This window comes from Tupaia chinensis, unplaced genomic scaffold, assembly GCF_000334495.1.
Source record: "Tupaia chinensis unplaced genomic scaffold, TupChi_1.0 Scaffold145208_1, whole genome shotgun sequence".
Classification (NCBI taxonomy): Eukaryota; Metazoa; Chordata; class Mammalia; order Scandentia; family Tupaiidae; genus Tupaia; species Tupaia belangeri.
In genome coordinates, this window is record NW_006205068.1 from 426,433 (window position 1) to 439,566 (window position 13,134).

The 13,134-nt window shown below is 43.1% G+C and overlaps 1 protein-coding gene across 6 annotated transcripts in view; it reads left to right on the plus strand.

Annotated features, from left to right (window-relative positions):
* Positions 1–13,134, plus strand: part of CARD11 (caspase recruitment domain family member 11) — a 147,494-nt gene that overhangs the window by 83,310 nt on the left and 51,050 nt on the right. The window lies entirely within an intron of this gene.

Sequence of the window (13,134 nt, forward strand, 5' to 3'; positions counted from 1 at the left end):
AATGGAGGGTCCCTGTTCCATGAGAGTTATTTATTTTGCAGTTAGTTATAAGTAAAGAGACCCTTTCTGAGCCTCTCCCCCCATCCCTCTCAGAAGCTCAACATTTAATTGGATGTACAAATCTATTTTGTTCTCAACATAGTGGATGCTCAATTAATGCATTTTAACTAACGGACTCCCTTGGCATCTCTTTGGCAAAGCACTCCAGGATAGGAAATCTGACTGGTTTGAATTTTGCTTCTGTGCCCGCCTAATCTCAGATGGAAATGCTCATTGTTATAATAATCATGTTAATAAGCGTGCTGGACGTAGGCATCGTGCTTTGTTCTAAAACGCCTCTCATAAACAATGAAGCTGCGACAAGACACAGAATAAAGGGAAATGGGACAAATGTGGAGTCTGAAACCTCCCCAGATGGGGCTGTCAACCCCTGGGGATTGAGAGATGGTACTTGTTGCCCTTTTAGGTTTCTTGGGAGGCCTTCCCTGAATGAGTTGATATACTAAATACTAAGACGGTTCTCTTATTTTCTTGTCGAGTTAAAAACTCAAAAGAAGCCCAGCCACAGTCTAGAATAATCCTAGCCCAAGTAATAGACAGCCTAAGCACGATCATACAGAATTGTGGAGGGTAGTTTTTCCAACTCTTCTACGCTTACAACAGTTTTTTTCTTAGCTATTGTCTGCCTCCCCCTTCACATCTGTTGTAGGTTTGGTGACTGAGTCATTCTGCCCTCCTCTGAGATTGAACGAGTGCCCACTGCATGTCAGACAGCCTCAGCACAAAGGCACCATGCTCTGGTCATCCAGAAATGTCACCTCTGAAAGTTATCTGGGGAAGAAGTTACTGCTAACTTTCTGTGAAGTGTTATGTGTAGTCCCCTAAATGCTGACTAGAATGGTTTATCAGTTTCCAAAGTTTAGAATTCCCCAGTGAACAGAACAGGCTCTTTCCTTGGGCTGCAGAAGGTCCTTCAGATTCGGGTCGTGGCCCCTGGTCAGGAGCGCATTGCAGATATCAGCTGTTGCCTAAAGTGATGTGGGGTTTGGGCTGTCCCTGGTGGACTGTAGGACCAGCTGGCTCTTCTGCATTTCACCCAGTAAAGATGGTTTGTAACAAGAAGGCTGTGTCCCTGCAGGCAGAAATCGGAGGGACACCTATTTAGACTTCTAACCCATGACTGATTGAGAGTGCAAGATAGATGGGCGCTTAGCTCCAAACTGCAGGCACAGCAAAACAACGCGAGTACAGATGAAGGGCACATGAGCCCATCACAGCCTGTCGTGGTAAAAACACTCAACACACGTAGGGAGATAAAGGTCTTATCCGCTGAAGGGAGGAAGCTGTAACAAGCAAAAGAAAGCCAGCACTTATCCATTGGAAATCAATCACTTCATAAATATTAAACCCCTGTTTATGTAAGACACTTGCTAGGCCATGGGATAGACAAGGAAATATGAGGTAGGTCCCTGTCCAGGGATCATAAGGAATATGGTAGACATAAATAAAAGAGATGCTAACACCACCAGGTGGGTGAACTTTAAATCAGAAGCCCAGGCCAAAGGATTGAGAATAAATTATTTTCTTGCAAGTTTCTTTCTTTTTTCCGTGAGCAAGAGAGATAGACAGAGACAGGCACCCTCAACAGTGTCCTCATGCCACGATCCAACCCAGCTTCAGGCAGTTCCAGATCATGGACACGCACGAGCACTCTGTGTACTCAGGGAGGTCTCTGATATGGACCAAGAACGTTCCCGAGTAGGTCAGCCTCACAGAGTGTCATGGTCCCACCAGGCCCAGGATAAATCTGTTACCTTTGTAAGTTCTATTTGGTATGCAGGTGATTATACAGGACAACTAAGTAGGGGCTTTTGGGGTTTTTTTTTAAAGAATTATTTTATTTAACTTTATTTATTTTAATTTGACCAGAAACTGAGAGAGAGAGAGAAAGAAAGTGAGAAAGTAAGCTGTCAGGTCTGGGACTTGAACCGCAGTCAGCCATGTGGGAGTCCAGCGCCCTTAACCACCCCCCCCCCTGCCAGTCTCTCTGATATGGACCAAGAACGTTCCCGAGTAGGTCAGCCTCACAGAGTGTCATGGTCCCACCAGGCCCAGGATAAATCTGTTACCTTTGTAAGTTCTATTTGGTATGCAGGTGATTATACAGGACAACTAAGTAGGGGCTTTTGGGGTTTTTTTTTAAAGAATTATTTTATTTAACTTTATTTATTTTAATTTGACCAGAAACTGAGAGAGAGAGAGAAAGAAAGTGAGAAAGTAAGCTGTCAGGTCTGGGACTTGAACCGCAGTCAGCCATGTGGGAGTCCAGCGCCCTTAACCACCACCCCACCTGCCAGTCCCAGGACTTTTGTTTTATCTCTAGTTTGCTGCTGGCTTCTGAGGAGGGTAGACTAAGTGGCACTGATTAAGTGTCCACCTTGTGTGCAATGACAGCCTTAAGATGTTACTGCTTTTTGTGTAACTTTACAGATCAATACAAGGGGGCTCAGAGAAGTTAAGCAATGTGCCCTAGGCTGCATAGTACTGCGGGCGTCCAAACCCAAGGCTCTCCTGCCTTGGGCCCACATCCTTCCTATGAGAACACAGAGAAGAGCTGTCGGTTTTAGCTCTCCGCAGATTATTTTGGTTTGACTTTTTGTTCAATTAGAGTAGAACTCTTGCAACCATTCCCCCATACCTTGGGGAGTGGGGAGTTGGGGGGGGGGGGACAAAGTCCCTTCTCATCTATAAACAACTCATTTTAGCCTCTCAAGGGCAGGTGCCATGTCTTCCTTATTTGCAGAACCTCAGTCACTAGACTCTGCATCTACAATAGAAAGGACCCTCAGTGGCTACTCATGCTAAGTCACTAGAGCTTCAGCCCTCAAAAACCCATCCCTTCTTTTCTTGTGCTGCCTGGAAGCCTGCCCACTGAACCGATGTAGGAGAAAGTGCAGCTTTGACCTCAGGCCTTGGACACTTTAGGGTAAAAAAGGAAGTCCCTAAATATAACCCAGGTCTGTGCTTCCTACACCCACATGTTGGTCAGACCTGATGGCCTTTCAAGAAAGAGTAGCTGGGAGCCCAGGGCGGCCTCGGGGGAAGCCAGTCTGCCTTGAGCCTCCTCCTCGGGCTTTGCTGCCATGATGGAGGGTCTTCCTCTGATCTCATGTTTGGGTGGGTCCTGGGATGATAATGGGAAATTAGAAAGCTAGAGTCAGAATCCACCACCACTATCACCATTCTTCCAATATTAGAAAACCTGAAATTTGTACTTTCCTGGATACTAAGCTCTAAGTTGATTGAAAAAGTTGGCAGAGTTATTTTCCAACACATGAAAATGTGTTTAGAAGTGTTACTGCATTTACCTGTCCCCACTGTATTTCATAAAATAGATGGCCCCACAGCTGGAAACGCATTTTAAATTGATCGCCGCATCGATTCTAAGTATATTTTCAGTGTGTCTCATAAATGCAGGAGGGAGCGACTGCTGCTTGGTCTCTGTGCTGCCAGCTGCTGAGGCCTCAAAGGAAGCTCCTGAGGCTTCAGGGCCAGCTCTGGGCCCAGAGATAACTTCCTTTGAGCTGCAGGTAGTGACCCAATGATCCGCTCCGCATTTCCTTGGTACATCAGTGTGCCGCGTTCCCGATTTGCATTCTCTATGGCCCAGCCACAGCTGAGCTCCAGGAGCCTTTCCTCCTTTCTCTCGTTCTCCTCACTTGTCAGCCTCTGCCTTTCTCATCACATCCTTCTTCCAGGGAGTCTGTGAGCCTTTTGTTGTTGATATGCCATCAATTTTCTCTTTTCCTGCCTTCTTTTCCCATCTCTGAACATTCCCATATTTATTTGCGTGTCTTTTCTTTTTTCTTTTTTTGATTTTTCTTTTTTTAGAGGTTTTTGCTATAGGGCACATGCGCTCGCCGGAAAGACAGAGAGACAGAGAGACAGAAAGCGAGAAATCACCCCCCCAGGGGGATGGCCACGCCGCAATCCCTTCTCCTCCATTCTCCTCTTGGGATCTTGGGCACGCATGCACACGCACCCGGTGTGAGTTTAAGCCACCGGGTCTGGGACTCAAACTGCGGTTGACTATATGGGAGTCCAGCGACATAGCCATTACACTAACTGCTGGTCCCTGTGTCTTTTTCTTTTTTAAGTTTCTTTATTCTATAAGCATCTGAGACAGAGTGAGTGAGAGAGAACCTCTAACAGGGTTTTGATGCCACGCTCCATCCCTGCCAGCCGTGGATCGTGTGCATACATGTGCCTAGAGTACTCAGGGAGGTCTCTGGACATGAACTTAGAACCCTCCCATGTGGGTCATCCTTGCAGAGCATTATGTTTTACCTCTGCCACTGTCTGGTTCCTGTCACTTGAGTCTTATTCTCTCTTGTCCTTTTTTTTTCCTTCTCTCTGAATCTTGTCATAATCAAAGTTTCTCTCCTTTTCTGATTCTTCAATTTAGTTCTTCTTCTGCCTTATTCTCTGCATCTAGTAGTGCTTACTCAATCAAATGAGTGAATAAATGACAAATAAGTTAATGAATGAGTGGGACTTTCCCTCCCCAACTCTGAGTCTACTCTGGAATGCCCTCACTCTCAAACTTGGCAGACGAGCCTTGGGTAGACGTCCAAAGACATCCAGGTTGCCTGCCCGGTCTATTGCTTTTAACCTTGTTTCATAGTCCCCTGAGACTCCAGGCCCAGCCAAATAAGATGAGAAGAAAATGAAAGAGGAAGATTTAAAGTCTGACTGTGGCTCCCATAGACTCTTCCTAGTTCTCTTTCTTGGCTGTTCTCCGAGGGGGCCTCTTACTTGATGACACTGGTGACCTTTTCTGTGAAACTTAAGGGGCCAACCTTTTCCCTGAGAAGATTCTTCAAACTGCTGGGTCCTCCCCACTGTCCGCACACAGTCCAAAGCCTCCCTGGAGCAGGATCTCATTCTCAGGTGTAGGGCAGTGCCTTCCCATGTATGATTTCGTTTCTTCCACATTTCTTCCCCAGTCCCTAAGTCGGAAAGTCACTTGCCGGGACCAGCTCGGCATGAACATGTTTCTCTGAGTGGGGAAGGCTGTGGATTAGAAATAAATGCAATAACAAGCACACAAAGACACACAAGCGAGGACTGGGTGGGCACAGCTTCTCTGATGGAGAAGGTGTGACCAGAACCAACCTCAGGTTTATTCTTTTAAAGGACAGACAATGGGGGGAGGGGAAAATGGGATGCAAAAGGAATGGGGAAGAAGGAAGTGGACTGCAAAGAGAATAAGGGAGGAGAAATCAGAATGCAAAGCCAGTTGTTTTGGGATGTAAATCATCTGAAGATGTGAAAATGACTGGCGCCATATAATTTCTCTGATCTTTTTTGGGGAGACAATCTGATAAACACATGTGACTTCTTTTAGCCAGGATACTGGGCAGTATCCGGGTATTGGGTATTAACAACAACAGGAAGACAACCTTTGACAACAGGCAGGTACTGCTTTCGTGTGTAAATGCTTTTCAATAGTCCTGCTAAAGTAGCTTACAAAAGCACGTTTTTTGCATGTGTCTACATGCCACATTTTTTTTTTTTTTTTTGTGGAGAGGGTTTTGCTATAGGGCACGTGCACTCACCAGACAGACAGACAGAGCGAGACAGAGAGACAGAAAGCGAGAAATTACCCCCCAGGGGGGATGGCCATGCCGCAATCCCTTCTCCTCCATTCTCCTCTTGGGATCTTGGGCACGCACGCACACACGCCCGGCGTGAGTTTTAAGCCACCGGGTCCAGGATGCAAACCGCGGTCGACTATGTGGGAGTCCAGCGACATAGCCATTACACTAACTGCTGGTCCCTACACTCCACATGTTTTAATCACATGTTTTCAGATTGGCTGCTCTCCATGGTCACTCATGATTTCCTCCCATCTCTCTTCTTCCAAAACTTAAACTAATTTATGCACAGAAATACACAGTCTGTGTCACACGTTGGAGTTGCTTTTGTATCTGCTCTAGAAAGAGACTTGCTGATTAACTCATTCTATGGAAGTATGGCTTACAGGATACTAGCAAGACACAAATGGGTGCAACACAGGCCTCCTCCCAAGGAACTCACAGCTGGGATGGGCACAAAAGTATTGAGACAGGGTACAAAGCACAAAAGTGTTAGTTGTGCTCAACATCCTGACTCCAAGAAAGGGGAGTTGTGACTTCACTTGGGATTGTCGGACAAGACTCCTTGGTGAGCCAGCCTGAGCTAAGCATGGTACTGGGGTTCACCAAGTTTTGTTTCGTTTTGAGAGATTTTTACAATAGGGTGTGGATACTCATCAGAGAGATAGACAGAAAGCAAGAAATCACCCCCCAGGAGGGATGACTATGCTGCAATCTCTTCTCTTCCATTCTCCCCTAAAATTTTAGGCATGCACACACACTCATGCCCACCATGAGTTTCAAGCCACCAGGTCCAGGACTCAAACCACTGTGGGCTACATCGAGTCCAGCTCACTCCTTGACCACTATGCCACCTGCTGGCCCTTCACTAAGCTCTTGGTTTACTGATACTGAATATGACTCTGTGATAATGGAATTTTTTTAAAGAATTATTTATTTTATTTTATCTTTTTTTTTTTTTTTAATTTGCTACTTGGCATGTGCACTCACCAGAGAGAGAGACACTAAGAAATAGAGAGAAGAAAATTGAAAAAGCAAGCCACCAGATCCAGGACTTGAACAATGGTCAGCTATATGGGAGTCCGGCACCTTAACCACCACACTACCTGCTGTCCCGATAATGGAGTGTTTTTTATCATAAAACCTTAGATCGTTAGTGCATTCGATTAAACAAGCGTATATTGAAAACTACCTACAGATAGCATAGTTCCAAACTGAAACTTACGTGAAGAATTCAAAGGAGGACATCAACTTCCCCAAGTTTGTCCCAACCAAATGATAAAATAATAGCCAATACATTGAAGAATATACCAGTGAAAAAGAATGTCATCAGTCCTGCAGATGAAGCAAAGGGCCGTCTTTGAAAGCCGGGGGAGGTCTAGAATTGGAATCAGCTGGTGGTCTCAGTTACGTACTGGTATCCTGTGGTGAAGACAGATTTGTTGACCAGTCTTCAAAGGCCACAGCAGGGGAGAACAGTCTTTCATTATCATCAAGGTCAGTATTTTACCCTGTTTGGTACTGTAGCACAGCTGCACTTGATGGGAGACCAAGAGGGTGACCTCACTCTGGGATGTAGGTTTGGCAGTGTGGTCCAGCCATGGCTCACAACGGCCATAAGAGCTGTCAATTGACTGTGTGCACCGCCCTGGAATTCAGGCAGGGTAACTGCTCATAAAGCACCAATGTGATAAATTGATATGCATTTCAGTACAATTTAAATCTGTCACTCTTAATTGTGCTTTTTTCAAAAGCTTTTCTGCAGTACTGTTAGAAAAATGAGAGCTGGGGGGTGGAAACAGCAATATCCTTCGGTAATGAAAGCATTGTATGCCCTTCCAAAATTCATTCTACAAGTCCAGAGTTACTACAGAATAAGTTTGAACATGTTGTAGGGCCTGGGCAAGTAGAGGAGTTGATGTTTGGTCAGACCCTTGGACTGTGGGTGTAGCAGATGTGCCAAAGCTGCCTATTCTTACATTCTATTGATACTTCTTCTTTTCCTAAAAGGTATCAAGTAAAGACATTTTTAACCACAGAAGCCATTAGCCTTTGGCCCAGGTCATGTGAAAATAGATGAATGTAGTCACTTGAGGAGTTTCAGGTATAAATATCACAGGAAGTCTGGTGCTCAAGAAGATGCCTGGGAGTAGTAGGCAGTACTCTGGGCAGAGGGGCCAGCTGGGCCTAGGATGATGCATGAGAAGCTTGGCTGTCATAGGGGATGAGGAGGTTGGGTGCATATGAAAGAAGGAGTGTTTACAAAAGTAAAGATGGAATCTACTGGGTGTCATAGAGGTTTAGGAAGTGACTACATTGACCAAAGTATGAGTGGGCATGGTTGAGAAGTTGAGGCAGGAACACAGCAGGCAGGTGGCATACACTGCTCTGATTATGCACCAGAAGCCAAGAATGACTATGCAAATGGACAACGGTGTGGTCTGTTAGTTACCATTTCCTAGGTGGTCCTTATTTCCTTACAGTATTGGCAATCCCTCGGACTCACACCATTTGTTTCTCTCTCCCACAGCTCTTTATACACAGGCAGTACCTAGTTCTTATTGATTGCTTGACTCTGTTTTTATATCTAGAAGAAAGGAATGAAAACAGATAGATAAGGCAGTTTCTCAGATTTTAGTGTTCCTGTGGCTGGGACCTATATGACTTAGAAGATGAGGATCTTATTTGTCACCTACATCAGTTAGAATTGTTTTCAGCTGGCGAAAACACAGATTTGATACATACTAGGGATTTTGTTCTTCTCATGGACCAAGAACTGAAAGGTTAGCTCTCCAGGGCTACCATCAAGTCACCCATGGTTCTTATAGCATCCTATTCAATCATCCTTAGGACACAGACTTGTCTTCCTGATTATGAAACAGCGGCTTGTTTTCTATCATTACATCAATATTCCAAGTAGCAAGACAAGACAAGTAAAAGGTTCTTCCCATCTTATTTATTTATTTTTAGTATGAAGTCTCACTTCATCCCCTCCTCCTTTCTCAACCTCCCAGCTGGAACCTTAGTTGTGCGCTACCATGCCCACCTCTGTTTCAGACGGGATCTTGCTATATTCCCAGGCCATCTTTGAGCTCTAGGTCCTCCTGCCTCTTGTGTCACTGGGATTACAAGTACTCATCACCGTGTCCAGTCTTTAAGTTGGACCAGAAATTGAACCCAGGTCTCTCTTTTGGTCCCAGCCTGCAGAGCAAATCATGGCTGTGCTTTCTACTCTCTTTAAGGAACCTGCCTAGGCATCTCACTCAGAAACTTCCACTTACATCTCATCAACCAAAATTATGTCATATGGCTACCTCTAGCTGCAAGAGAGGCTGAAGTACAGTATTTTAGATGAGCTCAGTCATGCCTCAAATAAAATTAGGAATCTGTTAATAAGTAAGAGAGAACAGATATTGGATCAGGAGCTGGCAGTGTCTGCCACTCCAACGTGAATTTTAAATGATAATTGCTGCTTTCAAAATATGTATCAGTGCAGCTCTACTGATTGCTGTACACATGTTAATTGATGAGAAAGATTATCATCTCAGTATTTCGTTTGAATGAACTGAGGAAGAGGTTAAAAAGTTAACTGGGATGCCAGAAAAGACTCTAGAAAAGCTGCTCTATGACTGCCCTTTTTGTGAGAATGAAAGGGAGGAAAAGGGGGAGGGGATGCACAGAGGGATGGTTCTAGTCCTCTTCCATAATGCTTTCATTTCAGAGCTGAAAATGCTGTGGATGACTGGAGTCTGGGTGTATACCAGCGTCTCTTCAGTCTTTCCTCATGAGTAGTAGTAGATCATCATTTTAAATAACCCTTTCTTTTTTTGCCAGAAGTCCTTTCAATTAAGTGGAGGTTTCATTGGAATAATTAAATGCTACCTACTAAGCTGCTCACTCCAATCATCTAGGCAGATCAATTACCCAGAGATGCATTTATCTGATTGACCATTGACTGTCTTTTGTATCCCAAGCTTTTACACTGGAGCAACTCTTGGAAAGAAGAGGTGTCTATCCCTCAAAGGCAGCTCATTTCTACAGGGCTTAGTGATTTCTGGATTTGAAGTAAAAGCAACCTTGCTGTTTATTTTAGTCAAGATTTCATAGGTTTTTTTTTTCCTTTATTCACTCAACAAATATACATTGACCACCTACTAAGAATAAGGCCCAAGGATGAGACAGAAATGGGGCGAGTTGCTGGACAACCTCTCTGACCTTCTGTTTCCTCTTCTTTAAAATGATGACAGTAGTATCTACCCCATAGGGTTGGTCCATGTAGAACACTTAGTACTAGATCTGGCATATGGAAGATACCACATACCTCTTCAGAAGCAGCTATTAGAGTATATGTTCTAGCAAAGTGAGGGAGGAAAGCAATAAAGAGGAAAATATGGAGTCCAGGAAGCAAGTAATCTTTTTACTACCCTACTCCAAATCTGTGTTTCCACTCCAAGAACTTCCCCTTCATCCATTCTCTCATCACAGAAGGTCATAAGTTTTTGCATTAAATCATTGGTGGGATTTACCATTATTGTGACTCAGTAAATAATGCTGATATTGAGGCAAGCTGTGTATTATGATTGTCTAGACTTTTCTCATAGAGTTAATATTGCCTTTTAAAAAAATTCATTCAGTTTTGTTTTGTTTTATAATGAATCTATTGTTGATTTTTCCCCCAATCTGGCTCTCAGATTGTCATCTGCATAACAATATTAATTCCCAAATTATCAAATATATCAGTTCATTACTTTTACCCTGGCAACACTCCCCCCATCCTCACCCTCTGGAACCTCCATGATCTTGCTGTCATCTTGACAAGTTGCTCCTTGTTGCTTGGCTTCCATTCTTGGACTTCCTTGTTGCTTTCTTCAGTCAGATTCCATGCTCTAGCTCCATACCTTCCTCTTTATTGCCTTATTCCTTCATTTTGCTGGAGCATATCCTTTGGTTTTCCTAAGGAATGGTACATAAGAGATAAATATGTAGAACACTTGCCTTTCTAAAAATAGCTCCATTTTATTTTCACACATAGTAGTTTGAGTAGCTTTAAAATTCTGGGTAAAGGCATTTTCTGTCAAAAAATAGGAAGGTATAGCCTCACCATCTCCCAGCTTCAGTATTGCTATTGAGAGATCTGATGCCACTCTTGCTTCCAATCCTCCACATGCAACCTGAAATTTTTCCCCCTAGGGGCTTCTAAAGTCTTCTCTTAGTTCCTGGAAGCCTGAAATCTCAGTGATGTACTCTGAGAAGGTTCTTTTTGTGTTGAGCATGTGAATGGCTCTGTAAATCTAAAGACTCGTGTTCCTACAGTCAGAGAATTCTCTAATATGCTTCTGGTAATTTTCTCTCTTAACTTACATTATATTCCAGAAAGATAGACAAGAAAAGAAACACAATCTCTGTCATCTTTTTTTTAGGATTTTTATTTATTATATATTTGATCTTCTAAATTGACCTCATTTTCTCTTTCTTCTTCCTCTTTCACTTTTTCTGTAACTTTTTGGAAGTTTATATTCCAAAGCTTCTATTGATTTAAAATTTCTACTACCTTATTATTAGTTGCTGAAAACCCTTTCTTGTTCTTTGATTGATCTCTTTTCATAGCATCCTACTATTGTTTCATGGATGTAATGTCTTATCTTTTATTGGATATTAAGTATCAGTTGTGTTCTTTTAAGTTTTCTCTTACTCCATTGTCTGCTTCCTGCAGGTTCCCAGTGTCAGTTTGTCTTTTTTGATCTCTGCCTTTCACGTGGAGACTTTCCTCAAATATCAAGTGATCCTTGGCTCCCCATTTATTCTTAAGTGAGAGGCAACAAAAATCTACATTCTGCTTGTCAACTAATAGGCGTCACTGTAGGGTGAATGGGCATTGATTGCATTTGAATATCACTGATGATAAGGAATTTATAATCCACTAAGCAACTGATTCCGTTTTGGAGATGCAATAGTTGTTCTTTTTAACCTTGAACCAACATCTGCCATCTTCGGACTTGGCTTCCGTTCTTTTTCTTTTTTTCCAAGAGAAAAAGGAAAGTTTATTGAGAGAAAGAGCACCCCGGGGGTCTGAAGCAGGAGTTTTATATGTTAAAGGGACATGTCAGGAATCTTTTGTACACATGCTTTCTTTTAAAAAGTAAACTTTAAAAATCATAATAGTAATCCGGGCCAGCAGGTGGCATGGAGGAGAAGGCAGCTGGATCCCACAAGGCTGACTGTGAGGTTCAAGCTGTGGTGGCTTGAAAAACACACTGGATGCATGTGCTTGTGTCCCCAAACTCCCTAGAGGAGAATGGAGGAGAAGAGACTGTGGCATGGCCATCCCCCTGAGAGACTTTCTGACTAGCACACATGCCCTATAGCAAACTCAAATAAATAAATATAAAGCCCATTAGAGGTTGTGTGGTGGTAACTAAGGGCAAGTCAGAGAACCTTGGATCCAAATCCTACCTTTTATGCTCATTATATGACCTTGAAGCTCTCTGGGCTCATATTCTCTTGGCTAAAATATGATGATGATGGTGATGATGATACCATCTACCTCAAGGTACCTGAGGTTTATCAGTTATGCTTAACAAAGTGCCTGGCACACAGTGAATAGTTCATCAGCAGAAGGGGTGATGTTTTTGTCAGTTCAATGTGATACCTATAGGTCAGTCTCTCAAATGATTACGAGATTAATTTATCCAAACAAAATCCTAGGACTTTTCCCTTAACTTAGGACCAAATTCTCAAAGGCTGTAGTAAAAATGCCAAGGGCAGAAACAGAAAGTTCATTGTCTTTAATGTTTGTCTTGAACCTCCATTTTCCAGACCTATATTGACATACATGGTGGGAAAGTGAAACATCAAGGGCATTTGTACACACCTATTTTTTCTTTCTTACAATTAAAACCTTGGTTTTTATCATTTAAAAAATGCCTTATATGGGGTCAGCAGGTGACATGATGATTAGGCACTGGACTCCCACGTGGCTGACAACAGTTTGAGTCCTAGACCTGGCAGCTTTCTCTCTCTCTCTCTCTCTCTCTCTCTCTCTCTCTCTCTCTCTTTTGAATCCATGTGCCCTATAGAAAATTTAAAATGATAATAATAAAAGCATCGGCAGGTGGCATGGTGGGTAAGAGCGCTGGACTCCCACACGACTGTCTGAGGTTCGAGTCTCAGACCTGGCGGCTTGCTTTCTTACTTTCTCTCTCTCCCTCGCTCGTTCTCTCTCACTCTCACTCTGTCCCTCTCTGGTCAAATTAAAATAAATAAATAAAGTTAAATAAAATAATTCAAAAAAATAATAAATAAAATTAAAGAATTCCTTGTTTTAAGTGCCTTTTATTCTGATAGTAAAAAAAACAGTGTTTTCTTAAAAAGAAAAAAGAAAAAGCATGTAAATGCAAAAGAGTATAATTTCCCTCACATTCACTCACTGGCCTGTGGATTGCCCCGCTGATCTTTGCTGGGGCACTCCGCAACATGC